The 10786-nt window shown below is 36.2% G+C and overlaps 1 pseudogene; it reads left to right on the forward strand.

Annotated features, from left to right (window-relative positions):
* The first annotated feature begins 2278 nt into the window (after nt 1-2278).
* Nucleotides 2279-3650, forward strand: LOC105049698 (polyamine oxidase 1-like; annotated as a pseudogene).
* Nucleotides 3651-10786: the final 7136 nt, after the last annotated feature.

The raw sequence follows: 10786 nt of genomic DNA on the forward strand, positions 1-10786 counted from the left end.
TTAATGAATAATTTTGAGAGTGATTGTAGATTTTCTCAAAATGCTCAAATGGTTTATCCAAGAAGTCCTCTCAAGTGATTTTATATTTCCAAGTCAAAAACTTATATTTAGAAGCAAGGAAATTGAGGTTATTTGGATAGATGAAAATTGTAATCTAGAAGGATCTCTTAACAAGCTCAAATTTATATAACTTAAGTTTGAGAAAGCAAGTTTAGCTTAGAACAAGTTTGAATAAGGAAAGCTATCTAAAATCAATTTTGATATGCTTGGTATGCACTAATCGATCAAGTAAGAAGCTTAGCCAATCCAATCTCAGTTGGAGGAAAAGATAAAAAGGGTTAAAATTCAAAAGAACTCCCTTAGTTGATCAAGTTTCCATCTTAGTTGATCAAGATAAGTTCTTAGCTGATTCAAGTATTCAGATAGTTGACCTAATCTCAGACTCAAGATAAAGATAGAAAGGTGAAGATTAAAAAAAAATTTTGAAGTCAACCCAGTGATCAATATAGCCGACCAAGATTGGAGCTTAGCTACCTTTATACAAAAAAATAGTTAACTCAGTCTTAAAGATAGAAGAATACAAAAAATAGTATGAATCAGCAAGTCTTCTAAGCTGACCCAAAAAGTTAATGAGTCGATCAAGTCACCAAGTTGGTCGGTTAAGAAAAGATTTGAGCCGATCTAGTCTCGGATAGGTAGAATAGATAGAAAGTTAGAATTTTTGCATCTACTACTAAGTGGTCTTAGAGATTTTACTTAGCTGACTTGAAGTTTTAGATCAGTCGACTAAGAATCTGAATGAGCCAACTCACAGAATTTTGATAGAATAATGGATAGTTTTTCAAACTTTTCAAAATATACAAAATTTATTTCTAATGACTATTTTCAGGCTTCTAATGGATAGAACATTTATTGCAAATATTTTTGAGACCATAAATAAAGGAATTCTAAATGGGAATACAAGAAAACAAAAGGATTAAGCTTAGAGAGTTTATTGGCATTTATTCTTCAAGCTAGTGCATGGAATTCAAGAGAGAAAGTGGAAGGAATTTAAAAGTAATTTTAATTCAGTCCTTTCCATATTATTCGACTCATATGAGAGGAAGAGGCATTTTGAGCCAACTATTTCTGAGCAAAAGTACTGAAGCCTTTATCAATCCTCTCACGCATTCAAAGAAGAAGTCTAAGCAATCAAGAGCACAACTATCTCAACTTCTTCCAGAGCTTAAAAAGAGTTTTATTGTTTTAAACTTTATTTCTTGTATATCTTTTTCAGTTTTGGTGACAAGTTTCTTAGATGAAGAAATGTGGGGTTGGTCCAAGCCTAAAGTTGGAGCTGTAAGATTTTGGTTGGTATCTCCAAAAATCAATTGGATCGATTATGAATCCAAAAAATAATCAATTATAAGGTTATGATTAGTGATCCCATGAAATCTAATTGGGTTAGATTATGAATCTAAGAAAATAATCAGATTGTAGTCTTGAGGGGTTATAGTTGGAATTTCTAAGTAGATTGACTTGGAGAGTGGACATAGATGCTGAATTTAGCACTGAACCACTATAAACTTTATATGTTTGTAATTACATTGTTGTATTTATTTTTAAATTTTTTCTACATATTTATTTTCTAATAAGTACTCCATAAACACCTTTGAATTTTTTTTTAGCCATAAGTTGTGAAATTTATTTTTAAGAAATCAAATTCACCCCCCTTTTTAGGTTGCCTCCTTTAGAAAATAAGTAGTAGCAGAATGGGTACTCAACCCAATTGATGTAATCATCAAAAGTTAAAGATCAATGACAATCCTAATTGGTATATCTTTGGTTGAAGGCCAATTAACTAATAGACTCCCACTATTTAATGGTGGAAATTATACTTACTGAAAAGCATCAATGAAAATCTTCATTTAAGTACAAGACTATGATATATGGAATGTCATAGTAAATTGTTCATACACATCCACTGTTTTAATTGATGGTATGCCTTCTTTTAAATCTAAAAAGGATTGGAATGATGTAGATAAAAGATTAGCTTAACTAAATGCCAAGGATATGAATGTTTTATGTTGTGCTATAGATACAAATGAATTCAATAGAATATTGACATGCATGTCTATTAAAGAAATATGGGATAAGTTAGAAGTTACCCATAAGGATACAAATCAAGTAAAAGAATCAAGGGATAATTATAGTTTCTCCACCTGCGGTTTGAAATGTAGCACTTAATCCACCTACAGTCAGATCCATTAGACACCATCTTGCTCCATTACCCACCTGCATGGCAAAATGGATTCAAAAATTCTATCGTAGCCTCGAAAGGTACCATGCTTCCTGCATCGATGTTGGCGACGACGACAGCAAGGGTGACTGGACCCTGGAAGCATTGGAGGATGCCATCTTCATGATCCAAGAGAACACAGAGTAGACTTGCACCTCGATCGATGACCTTTGGTGGCTGGACCTTGCCATAGAGAGTGAGTATTGGGACTTCCCTGAGAACCAGATCATGATCGCCAAGGGGTATTCATGCATCATGGAGACCCTTGAGGCTATCATCCCCTCAGGCATGATCTGGTTTGGGTGATGGCTCCGTCGCATCCTATGGTGCCCCGATGGAGGCAGAAGCGGCAGCCCCGTGGGACTCCACTTTGAGTGGGATTACACCTCGATGGCTATGGATCACATGATCATCACGGTGTCACTGGGGGTCCTTAAGGTGGGGATGGGGTTGGAGAAGGAGGTTGGCTTGGAGTTGCCGTTAGGCCTCGGTGTGGTGTTCACCCCGGCCCTTCTGGATTTCAAGTGGGGTGCCATGGGAGGGCTGGGATTTGGCATGGTGAACAAGCTCATCATGGAGATGGATGATGATTCAAAGCAGTTCTTCCCATTCCTCCAGATGGCATTTGACTAGGTGGAGTCATCGGTGAGGCACATGGCAAAAATCCTATGGTGGATGAGAAGGATGCACTCAATCTGCCCAATCTATGATGGGTTGAGGGTGTTGTTGGTGCGGTTGGTTGGGGAGGAGGCCATGGAGCTCGAATTGCTAAGCGATAAGGAGATCATCCATGGTGCCCATGCTATGCTGGATGCCTTCCTACCTACCATCCATCCATGGATCACTAGGGTGAAGCAAAGTGGTTGGGCTAGGGATCCACTCTTCTTGGGCTCCTACAACTACATGGTCATTGGATCTAGTGGTGACTGAAAATTTTCATAAGCAGTTTCATGCATGCAATTTCAAAATTTTTTTCAAAATTTAACACAACAGATGATATTTAAATCAATCAAATTAACCTAGCATACATTAGATTTGATCTAAAACTACCTATCATAGATCGTACGATATAAAAATAGATGTATAATCTGATATTAAAAATCATAGATCATATAATCAATTAAGAAGTTTGAGATTGAATCTCGATACTTGAGTGCAGGTTGATATTCACCACAGCTGATTTTTATAGACTTGTCAGTTGCTCTTAGCCACACAAATGTCTGGCCTCCACAGGTATCTACACAAAATTTTTTATCCAATCGAAGGTTCGATGATCGATGATCTTTCGAGGTGCTAGCTCTCTTGTAGAGATCTGTTCCTGATGGCTGATCGAACTCCTTCGTCAGATCACTCGGATTCTTCCAAAGGATGAAGAAGGATTTAGGAGGAGGGTTAGGTAGTGGAAGAAGATGAAAATGAGAACTCTATTCTCTATTTTTCTCTCTTCCTAAAAACCCTAACGCCAAGAGGAAAAATACCCATGCCCTAGATAGGAACCTACACCCAACTAAGCCTCACACGCCCTACCAACTTTTCATGGTGGAAAACTATTTTTCTCCTATGATTTTTCTCCTCTCTTTGTCGCATAAAAAGAAGGGATTAATAAGGTGGGCGACAAGAGGTTAGAATAGATAAGATAGGATTAGTTCGAGTTCAAATTCAAAATGATTTCAAATTCAAACTCTAACTAACCTGACCTATCCTAATCCATAAGGAGGGCGACAAAGAACTATAGGCGTGGATATAACACACGCACAAATCAAATTTGTGTGATGAGTTAAGGCATGGAGATGGGAGGTGGTGTAAGGGAGGAAGTCTTATCCAATTAGGGTTCTAATTTGATTTAAATTTTGCCTGAACCAAATCTAATTTGGTTAGACCCAAATGATAAGTGAACCCAATCCAATTAGGCACCTTATTTTCTTAATCAAATCCTAATCCAATTAGAAATTAATTAAACTCAAGTCTTGATCAAATCAGTAATTAATCTCTCTTAGCAATTAGATCATCTCATAATCTAATAGGATCAAATGTAATCAAATCTAATTAAATTAAACTTGATCCGAACCTCATTGCTCAATCAAATTGAGCTAATCAGCAATCTAATTGCTAATTATGTTGGATGTATGCCCTAAAAGCTAGATTGATCGATACTTGTAAAACTTTCTTAAGACATAATTTATATAATTAACTTTTATATTAATAAAATTTAGATTTTTATCTATTCACATCTATGTTTATTGTGTCTGTGAATCATCCATTAAGTTAATGGGCATGATAACACATATTCTCAAGAGTTGAGAATTTGAGACATGTGTTATTATTAGTTAACTCAAAAATTACTTTCGATCGTAGGATTATCACAGGAACGGTGATTGATCCTGAAAGATTTGTACATGATCACTTTTTTAGGGTAGATGAGTCTTGAATCTATAGTGTAGAGACATCGGAGTGAAAATACAAGTGCTTGTTAGGAACAAGAGTACTGAACGTGACCAATCCTGAGTAGTCACAAGGATATCTATCATCTCATCAGTGACTTACTCATAGCTGCAGTAGTATGTTTAGTTCTCAGACCTGAAGTGCATCAGCAGTTTACCTTGAGAGTGATGTAGTTTGACTATACCATAACTCAATCTTCTAGCCATACGGAGTCTTGAGGTGTATGTTGGCTGCAGTATGTTCATTGTAGAAATTGGATCGCACCAAGATTAGATCTATCAACCTCAGTAAAAGAGAAGTAGTCCTATATAGATCATGAGATTGAGTCCTAAAGGCCATAGCTATGGCAGTGTGAATAATGAAAAGGTGTTTCCATAAGATTTCACATCAGACTCGAATTGATTGATTCTAACATATGACAGAGATAAGGTTTGATGAGTTATTCTTGACTTCCGTCCTGTCGGGACTCATGATAGAAGAACTAAATTACATGGTAATTGCACCTAGAAGTTTATTTCTTTAGTTTTGCTAGCTTGCCACTATATATTGCTAGACTGATGGATGATGAGAGCTTACTAGGATTATGCTGGATCGATGATCCTTGATGGATGTGAGTTAGAATTATTCCAATCTATTGAAAGAAGTTTCAATGATACTATGATGGAGATCGTGGTATATCTTACTATCAGACAGAATTGAATCTATGGAGTCACATAATTAGAGATTTAATCTTGGATTGATTAATTGAACTTGTGAAGTCATAATTGGATTAGGATTTGGCAAAATCCTATTGAGTTTAGGCGCACCATGCTAGCATATGGTTAAATTCAAATTCTTCTCTGGACTTGATTTCTTATTAGATAAGTTATAGATCAAGTCAGTAGCCTTATTCCTAACCTAATCCATTTGGATTTAGGGGCACCTAATTAGGTGCCCAAGAGGATTGGATCCAACCCATTTGGAGGCATAAGTCTTCCTTTTTTTTCTCTTTTGACTTGGCATAGAATTTTTGGAAAGAAACTTGCAGACCGCATGCCACCTCTGGATGAGATCTAGAGGGGCACATGCCCCCTCTTCTTTTGGTAGGTTCTATGGGCACAAGCCACATGAAATTCATGTGGAGAATGAGAAGGGCACGTGCCCCTCTCTGATTTCAGCATGAGGAGGCAGGAGAGAGGGCACATGGCCCCTATCTCTCTTGCATGGATAAGATTAAGGGGGGTGCTAAAGGTTGGTGCCCACTTTACTTACCTATTTGGGAGAGATTACATTTTCTTTAAGATTGGTTTTTCTTGAGAAGAAAATCTAATTTAAGGGAAGGTGTCATCATAAGATTATGACCAGTCATTTTATCATAATTGATTTGAATTTTGAATTCAAATCAAGGATCTATTTAATTGGCAGCCTTTTAGGGAATGAAAATATGATTTTCTAAGTCCTCTCCTTGCGACCGTGCCACCTCTTCCTCTCCTCTCTATTCCATGCCTAAAGTAGTTGGGCGTCCCCACCTCCACATGCCCAAGGCTGTTGGGTGAATCCATTTTGTGCCAAGAATAGAAGAAGGTACGATCTCAATCGTTGAGATCGTAAAAGAGAAGATCAACAGTTGATCTAGGATCCAAAAAGGCTGCAGATCATCTTGGAGAAGATGAATCTATCAAGAGAAGGACGATCTGAGGTTGATCTTCATGGATACCTGTAGAGGTCGGGTACATACATGGCTCAACAATAAACCTTCTTTAAATCCATGATAATCGGATTACGATGTTCATCTATCCGCTCAAGGTGATAATGAGATTGTCACATCCCCTTTTGCATGCTAATTTTTGCTTTAGTTTTTCTGATTTAGATCTACAAATCCGATGCCGGATTGGATTAAAATTTTTGAAATTTTGCTGCCTTTAAATCTGATCGATCCGATATGCTACCCGATCTTTCAACTAGTATTAGAGCCTGATTGTTGTGATCATAGATCTAAATTATATTATTTTTAGATGAGATCTGAAGTTTTTTAGTAGATCTAAAAAAATTTTAGATTGGATCAGCATGTTTTTATATATATGAGACATATATGTGCATATGAGATATGTAGATTAAATCAGACATATGTGATATGTAGATTTAGTTTGTTTTCTGAGTAGCTTAGTACTCAGAATGGTTACATCACCATGGCCATCCAGTCATAGGAGGAAGCAGAGATTAAAGACCCTCTCTTGCCCTATGGATGGGTTCTCTTATAACGTATAGGGGAGTCGCTTGTGATGTCTCATAAAGAATAGTAAAAAGAGGATCTTTTATTTTTGATGCATATTTAAGTTGCTTAGATCTGAAAAATCATTTTCATATTTAAACTAGAACTTTAATGATGCTTATATTTTTTTGAAGCATTGTATTCTATGGCTGGCACTCCTATTGAGTCGACTCAAGACCTTGATGAGTCGGCTCAGTTTGCTGTTGAGATGACTCAATTATGCAGGTTGGGCTTACAGAGTTTTATTCGTCATAATTGAATCGACTCAGTCTTAGAGTTGAGTCAACTCATTGTGATGAGTTGACTTGGATCTAGGGTGACTCGACTCATTCCTATGGATAGAGAATTTATATGAGATACAATGAAATATAGTTTAGATTTGAAATTATTTTGACATCTAAACTAAACTCATATTCATAATGTACTTAATTGAGAATTGAGATATAAAATTAAAAAATCTAAAATTGAGAATTTAAGATTTAATTTTATTGCATAAAACATGGGGTTATCGATGTGGGTAGCTTAATTAGATCTATTTTGAGCAGTTGATCAAATCGAATCAAGTTGATTAGAATTGGGTCAAGTGTGCTTATGACCAATCCAATAGTTATAGATTAGTCAGATCGATTAACAGCTATATGTTGTCGATCAATTAAAAGATCTAATTTAGCTCAGTGGTTCGAGTTTGAGTCTAGGGTGACCTATTCGATTCTAATTGATCAATTGGTGTCTAAGATAAGTCTAGATCATAGTTTTTAATTAAGATCATACTTACCTGACCATGAACAAATGATGTCTGAGGCGAGCATTTGTAACCCTCCCAACGATCACACTTATCTAACCAACTGGATGATTAAGTTTTAAATTAGGTTGCTTAATGATTCGAGCTAGCCCATGCCACTAGGTTAGTCATAACTATTATGACTAATTAAGGATGAGATCTAAATTTAAATCTTCTTTTGAAATATTAAGTCTAGCTGTCTTCTACCATTGTAGTTGTGTGGACTCTTTTCGAGGTTAATTGTTCTCGGCTAGATACAGTGGTTCAGTTGCACCGAAAAGATGCAACCATGATATAGACATGAGATACTGTGAGGTGGAGATAGGGTTGGGCTTAATATTTCGGACATGGTGAGGATCCTAATGATGGCTTCATTTTGCGTAAACGGTGGGTCTAACTTAACTAAGGAGTGGGCCAATATTTTGGGCACAATGAGGCTTCACAAATTAGAGATCGAAATTAGCTGCAATATGTTTAGAAAATATTGGATAAGAGTTATCTACTCATTGGCTTATCCATCATCAATAACTGTCAGGTGAGGTGGTGAGTCAATTGGTGAGACCACAGTACCCACTAAAATCCTTAATCATAGAGATTTTCATTTCTCTACCCAAGGAGTGTGGGGATCTGAGAAAATAATAAGAGCTCAAATTTATTTTTAAAATAAAATTTTTAAAATAAATTGATTAAGTCAATTATAAAATCTAATTAGAAACTTTGACTCTATGCAGGAAATCATGTCTGCTTCCAATCTCCTAGCTCAAATCCTAGAGACCAATAAGTTGACCAGATCTAACTTTAAGGATTGGCTTCAAAACTTAAAGATTATCTTGAGTTTCAAAAACATTGGCTATGTACTTGACCAGGATCTTGCCCCTCTTCCAGCCTGTCCAACTGCTGATCAAAGAGCATCTCATAATAAGTGGTTGGATGATGACAACAAAGTAAGGTGCTATGTGTTGGCCTTAATATCTAATGAATTGCAGCACCAATATGAAGACATGAAGACTGTCAGAGAGTTCTGGCTCACCTACAAGAGTTGTATGGTGAGCAGAGCTACCCAGCTTGCTGCGAAGTATCCAAGCAACTCTTCCAGATGAAGATAAGTGATAGGCAGTCGGTCCATGAGCATTGTCGGACAATAATCAAAGATCTTGAGGGGCTTGAGAAGCTCAAAATGTCAATGGATAAAGATTTACAGATTGATCTCATTCTGCAGTCTTTTACTGATTCGTATGGACAGTTTATAATAAACTTCCATATGAATAAGATCCAGTGCACCATTTATGAGTTGGTCAACATGCTGGTTACAACTGAAGAAATCTTAAAAAGTTTAAGAGGCTCTGTACTTGTTATGGAGTAGGCTTCTTCCAAACGAAAATTGATTGGAAAGAAGAAAAAGTCTACGAAGATGTAAAAAGTAGAGGGCAAGAAGAAGGAAAAGAAAGTGGTTCAGAAGAAGAAGGTCATGGAGAAAAAAAAATATTTCCATCGCGACACTGATGGCCATCAAAAATGGAACTGCCCAGCTTACCTGGCAAGTCTGAAGAACACAAAAGAAGGTAGACCTTCTGAAGGTATGCTCATTATAAAAATAAATCTAACAATTTCTTCTGCATCTAGTTGGATGATTGACTCTGGATCTAGTGCTCATTCGTGCACTTCTTTGCAGGGTCTTGAGGATAGTAGGAGGTTGAGGGAAGATGAAATGATCTTACATGTCAGAAACGGAGCAAAGATTGTTGCTATGGTCATGGAGACATTTTCTTTTCGACTACCATCAAGAACTATTTTAATTTTAAGAGACTATTACTTTGTACCTACTGTGAGCAGGAAACTTATTTCTATCTCTTGCTTAACGTAAGATGACTTTGTAATCAGTTTTTATAAAAACCATTGTAATATATTTCTTGAAAATAATAAAATTGGAAGTGATTTTCATATTAATGGTCTCTTTCAATTATATGTTGATATATCTATGAACTATATCGAGTAAAATATGAATACCATAGGATTTAAATGATCTAGAGATAATGTTAACCAAAAGTACTTGTGGCATCTAAGGCTAGGTCATATTGAAGAAGACAGGATTAACGGATTGGAGAAAATTGGACTATTAGATCCATTGGCTTTCGAGTAATATCTGGTTTGTAAATCATGCCTTCAAAAAAAAATGACCAAGCTGTCTTTTGTAAGACACGGAGAAAGGACCACAGAGATACCTGCTCTGGTGCATTCAACTATATACGGCCCATTCGATGTGTCGGTCAGAGGAGGTTATCTCTACTTCATAATCTTTACCGATAACTTTTCTTAGTATGGCTATGTGTACCTTATGCGACACAAGTTTGAGACCTTTGAAAAGTTTAAAGAATTCAAAAATAAAGTGAAAAAATAAACAAAAAAGTCTCTTAAGATTCTTCGATCAAATTGAGGAGGTGAATATCTTAGTGAAAAAATTTTAAGTTATCTCAAGGAACATGGCATAGTCTCATAGTGGACTCCGCCAGAAATACCTCAACTTAACAGAGTTTTAGAATGGAGAAATCAAACCTTATTAGATATAGTTCGATTCATGATGAGCTTCACCGACCTTCCTAATTTTTTTGGAGATATAGTCTGCTAACTGCTATTTATGTACTAAATAGGATTTCTTCTAAAACTATTCCTACCATACTGTATGAGATATGGCATGGTAAGAAATTGAGTCTAAGTCATCTCAAGATTTGGGATTATCTGGCCCATGTCAGATAACAACAGGCGGACAAATTAGAAACTAGATCCCTTAAAGCTCGTTTTATAGGATATATTAAGGAGTCTTTAGGATATTATTTCTATCTTTTGAAAGACCACAATGTGATTGTGAGTTGACCTACAATCTTTCTTAAAAAATAGTTTATTTAAGATGGAGGCATAAAAAGATAGATTAGGCTCAAAGAGAAAATCTCTGAAGAGTAATGAGTCTCAAAACTTGTGAAATCAAATCAATCAGAGCCAATCCACGCACCTCCTCTTCCACCTCATAAGTCTAGTA

The sequence above is a fragment of the Elaeis guineensis genome, chromosome 7 (assembly GCF_000442705.2).
Source record: "Elaeis guineensis isolate ETL-2024a chromosome 7, EG11, whole genome shotgun sequence".
Taxonomy (NCBI): Eukaryota; Viridiplantae; Streptophyta; class Magnoliopsida; order Arecales; family Arecaceae; genus Elaeis; species Elaeis guineensis.